The following is a 6,663-nucleotide window of genomic DNA, read 5'->3' as shown; positions in this document are numbered from 1 at the left end:
CTGAAGCATTTAATTGAGGAAGGTAATTTTCCTTCTGCAGGACTGGGCCCTACACTCAAGGTCAGTAGCAAAGGTCCTAGAAGGGATCCAGTTCAGGGAAAGGGCACAATTAGGCCTGCTCATCTTCTTTCCTTGTACCCTTTGCTTCTATTGCCACAGCTCTGGAGGGGAAAGACAGGGCAGCCACAGGATGCCGCAGCTGCCAACCTCTTCCCTTATTCCAGCCCAGGGCAAGGATAAGGAGAGGGCAGTTGCTACCAGAGAAACATGCACCTTGTACCTATGCCCCCTTCTCCTCATTCTGGGAAGGGTAGTGGCAGTGGGGTGTAAGGAACATTGTGACGTACTTTGGGTAGAGCCTGACTCCCTAGGAAAAACAGATCAGGGGAGGGCAAAGTGTGCTGATGGGGAGGATGGTCAGCGCTACCCAGGCATCAGGGCTTGTTTTTCCTCCCTTGATGCAGGTGTCAGGGCTTGTTTTTTCTCACCTTGATGCCCCTGAGGCCATAGATTTGCTACTGCCAGCAGCTGTGCTCCCTTAGAACTGGGACTAAGCCAGGCCAGCAGATAAGAATGGACACAGGTGCAGGGGCCACTGCCAGCTTGGCCTGGAGGCAGATCCTCAGGTTGAGCCAAGAATTTGGCTCCGTGCATCTCACCGCCTTCTCTGGAAGGAGCTGATTCATATGCCCAAAGCGAAATTCATCTTTGGATCCCTAGAACTTGACACAAGCTAGGCACTTGATAAAAGTTGGTTGGTTTAATCCTAAAACTTAGCTATTAAAACTATAAGAAATATATATTATTTCATATAGTTTCTGCAGTTCAGTAGCAGCTTGGCTTAGTCTTTCTGGATTGGATTCTATCGTAAGAACTGCAGGCTGAAGTCAAGATATTGGCTGGAACAGTCGTTGAAGGCTTGACTGAGTCCAGAGGATCCGTTTTGAAGTTGACTCACTTACATGGCTGGCAAGCTGGTGCTGGCTGTTGGCAGGAGGTCTCAGTATCTCTCTGTGGACCTCTCTTTAGGGCTCCTAGAGTGGCAGCTGTTTCTCTCAGAGTAAGTGATCCAAGGAAGAGCACGTTGGAAGTCCCACTCCAACATATCCACAATATTCTAGTAGTTACCCAGGCCAGTCTTACTCAGTGTGGGAGGGAATGGGCAGGCAAGAATCACTGAAAGCCATTTTGGAAGCTGGCATCCACACTGACATGCAGTTTTTGAACACCTACTGTGTGAAGGTATTATGCTAAATACTGGGATTCAAAAACTGAGACACCATCCCCGCCCTCCGGGAATTCAGAGACTAGTGGGGGAGACTGAAATATTGCAGGGTGCCCTGGGAGCACTCAGCAGGGGCAACAGCCAGACCTGGGATGCTCATCAACAGCCTCTCAAGTGTCTGACCCCCCCACACTAGACTTTTTTAGTAGAGTTTTCTTATTTTGTCAACTTATCCAGTACTTTCCACAGACATGTGCCTGGCACATGGACAGTGCTCAATAAATCCCGAGTTTTATTATTTTCCTTTCTCTGGACCTGATTCCTGCCTCAGATTCATCTTGTTGGTAGAGGTCCTAATGGGTCTCACTTCCTCAGTTTGCTGACCTGGCTCCACCCAGATGCTTTACTATCAGTTGTGCACAGAGTTACAACTCAGGATAGGACTCACCTGCCTATAGTCCTTATCTATAGACCTGACATCAACAGAATTACTCCCCAAACAATGGACCCATCTGCATCTTTTACATTTAATGGTGTTTACCCCTCATTCATTCTCCTTTGATAAGTAAAGAGATACACTGGCATACAGAAGGGAAGATAACCCAACCCAAGATCCTTCTGGAAGATTAAGAGAGTCTTACCAACTATATAATAATTAATCCTCAGGATCCCCCAAATTCTCATACCTTACAACTTGTCTAACAGCTAAGACATGTTTTATTCCCTTGAGAGATAACTTTTTTTTTTCTTCCATTTTAGAGTGTCCTGAAAATTGGCCTGGAAATCTTTCTGATCCCCTGGAGGAGAAACATCAACTTACCATCCCCTTCCTACTCCCATCACTTCCTGAAGACCCCAAAATTCTGACCTGTACAAGTACTGAATCATGAATACCCACTGACATATGGGAAAAAGAAAAATAGTGCATCATTTAAGGGAAACCATTGGCTTGAAGGAAAAAAACAAATAAATTCCAATAAATACAAAAGTATTTCTGAACTTCCTATTATTTTCCACTAATGAGAAAATCCTTTATATAACATTTTTGAAATCTCATGGGACATGTCTTTATTACTTTTCCTTTCTTAAGAAATATTTCCTTGATTACTTCACTGACGTATTTTTCTTAACAAAACTTATAATCAATTTATCAAATAAACACACATACACTCTTTGGGATTTTAAATTAATACATTTAGAGATTGATATGTGAAAATTGACAACATTATAATATTGAGCTTTCCCATCTAGGGACATGATTTATTTCTGAGGGATTATGAGAGCCACAAAGAAATTTATATATTTTATTTCCTCCAATCCTCAGGGCCCAGAGCAGATTACCTGGGATGTACTAGATAGTCATTAAGTATTTGCTGATTCTTTATCAGGTATGAGTGAAATGTGCATAAATTGGGAAGCTTTTCCTATGCTCTAAAATTATTTAATTATTTCTTAAATGTTGATGGGGTGTCTGGCCCTGTTGGTTTTTGGCAAAACTTTTTTTTTTATGTTCAATTAGCCAATATATATTACATCATTTCGTTGTTGATGTAGTGTTCAACGATTCATTAGTTGCATATACCACCCAGTGCTCATCACTGCACGTGCCCTCCTTAATACCCATCACCCGATTACCCCATCCTCCCACCCCCCTCCCTTCTGTAACCCTCAGTTTGTTTCCCAGAGTCCAGAGTCTGTCATGGTTTGTCTCTGATTTCTTCCCATTCAGTTTTCCCTCCCTTTCCTTATGGTCCTCTGTGCTATTCCTTATGTTCCACATACGAGTGAAACCATATGATAATTGTCTTTCTCTGCTTGACTTATTTCACTTAGCATAATCCCCTCCAATTCCATCCATGTCAATGCAAATGGCAGGTATTCATCCTTTCTGATGGCTGAGTAATATTCCATTGTATATATGAACCACATCTTCTTCATCCATTCATCTGTTGAAGGACATCTTGGCTCCTTCCACACTTTGGCTATTGTGGACGATGCTTCTGTGAACATTAGGGTGCATATGGCCCTTCTTTTCACTACATCTGTATCTTTGGGGTAAATACTTAGTACTGCAATTGCTGGGTCATAGGGGAGCTCTATTCTTAACATCTTGAGGAAGCTCCATACTGTTTTCCAGAGTGGCTGTACTACCTTGCATTCCCACCAACAGTGGAAGAGGGTTCCCCTTTCTCCACATCCTCACCAACATTTGTTATTTCTTGTCTTGTTAATTTTTGCCATTCTAACTGGTGTAAGGTGGTATCTCATTGTGGTTTTGATTTGTAATTCCCTGATATCTAGTGATGTTGAACATTTTTTCATGTGTCTGTTAGCCACTTGTATGTCTTCTTTGCAGAAGTGTCTGTTCATGTCCTCTGCCCATTTCTTGACTGGATTATTAGTATTTTGGGGAGGGGGTGTTGAGTTTGAGAAGCTCTTTATAGATCTTGGATACCAGCCCTTTATCTGTAATGTCATTTTCAAATATCTTCTCCCATTCCGTGAGTTACCTCTTAGTTTCGTTGACCGTTTCCTTTGCTGCTCAGAAGCTTTTTATCTTGATGAAGTCCCAAAACTTCATTTTTGCTTTTGTTTCCCTTGCCTGTAGAGACATGTCTTGAAAGAAGTTGCTACGGCCAATGTCAAAGAGGTTACTGCCTATGTTCTCCTCTAGGATTTTTTTTAAGATTTTATTTATTTATTCGACAGAGATAGAGACAGCCAGCGAGCGAGGGAACACAAGCAGGGGGAGTGGGAGAGGAAGAAGCAGGCTCATAGTGGAGGAGCCTGATAAGGGGCTCGATCCCATAACACCGGGATCACGCCCTGAGCCGAAGGCAGACGCTTAACTGCTGTGCCACCCAGGCGCCCCTCTCCTCTAGGATTTTGATGGATTCCTGTCTCACATTTTAATATCACTTTCAATATCTTCCAAGGTTATTGGGCTACTTAGGTTTTCTACCTCTTATGTCAGTCTGATTAGTTCATATTTTCCTAAAACCTACCTTATCTAAATCTTTTCGTGTATTTGCATAACATTTTTTCAGTGTCTGCTTATGATTTGAATCACCTTTGTATCGATGGTAAGCTGTGGAAAGAAAACAACACATTGGTTCCACATTTAAGTAAAGCTAGAGCAAGTTCTTCACAAGAGTAGTAGAGGAGCAATACCCTGGAAATCAGGAAGTATGGGTGCTGCCCAGCCCTGGATAGAAATGGTGAATCCTTGCAGCTGAGATGATGGGCTTGGAATCAGAGAGCTGTTTGAACACATGCTCTGTCATGTACTAGAGATGTAATCTTGGCCAAGTGGCTTAATCTCTCCAACCTTCGGTTTCATTTATAAAATGCCGATAATGATACCTTTTCTACAAGGTTGTTGTGGAAATTAACTATGTTAACATGTAAAATGTTATGTATTTAGTTATATACAGGAAAAAAACAGAATGTCCAGTAGCTAGTATGATTATTAAGATGTATGGTTAGAGGATCTCTGGATTTAGTGAGAAAATGGGAAGAGTTAATTTTTAAAATTGTTATTGGAAACTCAGAATGAAGATCTTTTATCATGCAAAGACTCTGGAAACTATTTTTCAAGACTGAGTAAATTAATGTGAACTTGTAGCAGGAGAAACAGGTTTCCAACAATATCGGAGAAGAAGGCAGTGGAGCTCACTGTACTGGCTCCTTATATGGGGATAAAGTAACTTAAAGAATGTTCACTGCATGTGTCTGTTAGCCATTTGTATGTCTTCATTGGAAAAGTGTCTGTTCATATCTTCTGCCCATTTTTCGATTTAATTATTTGTTTCCCGTGTATTGAGTTTGAGAAGTTCTTTGTAGATCTTGGATACTAATCTTTTATCTGTAGTGTCATTTGCAAATATCTTCTCCCATTCCGTGGGCTAAATCATTAGCCATCAGGGAGATTCAAATCAAAACCACATTGAATTACCACCTTACACCAGTTAGAATGGCAAAAATTGACAAGACAAGAAACAACAAATGTTGGAGAGGGTGTGGAGAAAGGGGATCCCTCTTACACTGTTGGTGGGAATGCAAGTTGGTACAACCACTTTGGAAAACAGTGTGGAGGTCCCTTAAAAAGTTAAAAATTGAGATACCCTATGACCCAGCAATTACACTACTGGGTATTTACCCCAAAGATACAGATGTAGTGAAGAGAAGGGCCATCTGCACCCCAATGTTCATAGCAGCATTGTCCACAATAGCTAAACTGTGGAAGGAGCCGAGATGCCCTTCAACAGATGACTGGATTAAGAAGATGTGGTCCATATATACAATGGAATATTACTCAGCCATCAGAAAGAACGATTACCCAATATTTGCAGCAACATGGACGGGACTAGAGGAGATAATGCTAAGTGGAATAAGTCAAGCAGAGAAAGACAATTATCATATGGTTTCACTCATTTATGGAACATAAGAAATAGGAAGATCAGTAGGAGAAGAAAGGGAAGAATGAAGGGGGGATAAACAGAAGGGGGAATGAACCATGAGAGACTATGGACTCTGGGAAACAAACTGAGGGCTTTAGAGGGGAGGGGGGTGGGGGATTGGGATAGGCTGGTGATGGGTATTAAGGAGGGCACGTATCGCATGGTACACTGGGTGTTATACGCAAGTAATGAATCATGGAACATTACATCAAAAACTAGGGATGTACTATATGGTGACTAGCATAACATAATAAAAAATTATTATTAAAATAAATAAATAAGTAAATAAATAAATAAATAATTTTTTTTAAAAAGAGCATTCACTGCAGTCTCTCTACATGTACACATTTTTCTTTTGTAAGCTGGTTCTCTAGTGAGAAGTTGGAGAGTGTACAAGAGCCATAGAAAAGCATTTATAAAACAATATTGAGGAAATTAAAGTGTTAGTGACTAGAGCCAATATTAATATGGTTGAGAGTATTCTCTGGAAATGGACAAGATGTGTCCCAGGAAGACCTCTTGCAAAGGTGGAGAACATGATCAATGAGCTTGCAGTCATAAGTGACCAGGAGAAGAGTTCATTGAGAAGTTTTGAAGAAGAGCTGATTCAGCAGAAAATAAAATAAGTTCAGTCTGAGAAATAATGAGTAAAATAAAAATAAAATTTTTTTGGTTTGAGTTCACAGTAAATGGGTTGTCAATTTATTTGTTTAAAATATATTTTCTATTATGAACACATTCTCTTTTAGGGTACAAGTCTATAAGCAAAAGGGATTGTGTCTGTTTCAATCTTTCTATGGAGTGTCCAACATGAAAATGACTTTCTAAGCAGTAATGATAAAAGAAAGAGAACAATAAGAATGATTAGCAAAGCAACATCATGTTGCGTGTATTTACTGAGTTGAAATAAACTCTAAGAAGGCTTCACCCCCTCCCAGCCCCCTTCTTTTCTTTTTTTAAGTTCTTATTTCTTTAAGT

Source organism: Ursus arctos, unplaced genomic scaffold, assembly GCF_023065955.2.
Source record: "Ursus arctos isolate Adak ecotype North America unplaced genomic scaffold, UrsArc2.0 scaffold_12, whole genome shotgun sequence".
Lineage (NCBI taxonomy): Eukaryota > Metazoa > Chordata > Mammalia > Carnivora > Ursidae > Ursus > Ursus arctos.
Note: the sequence above shows the minus strand (reverse complement) of the source record.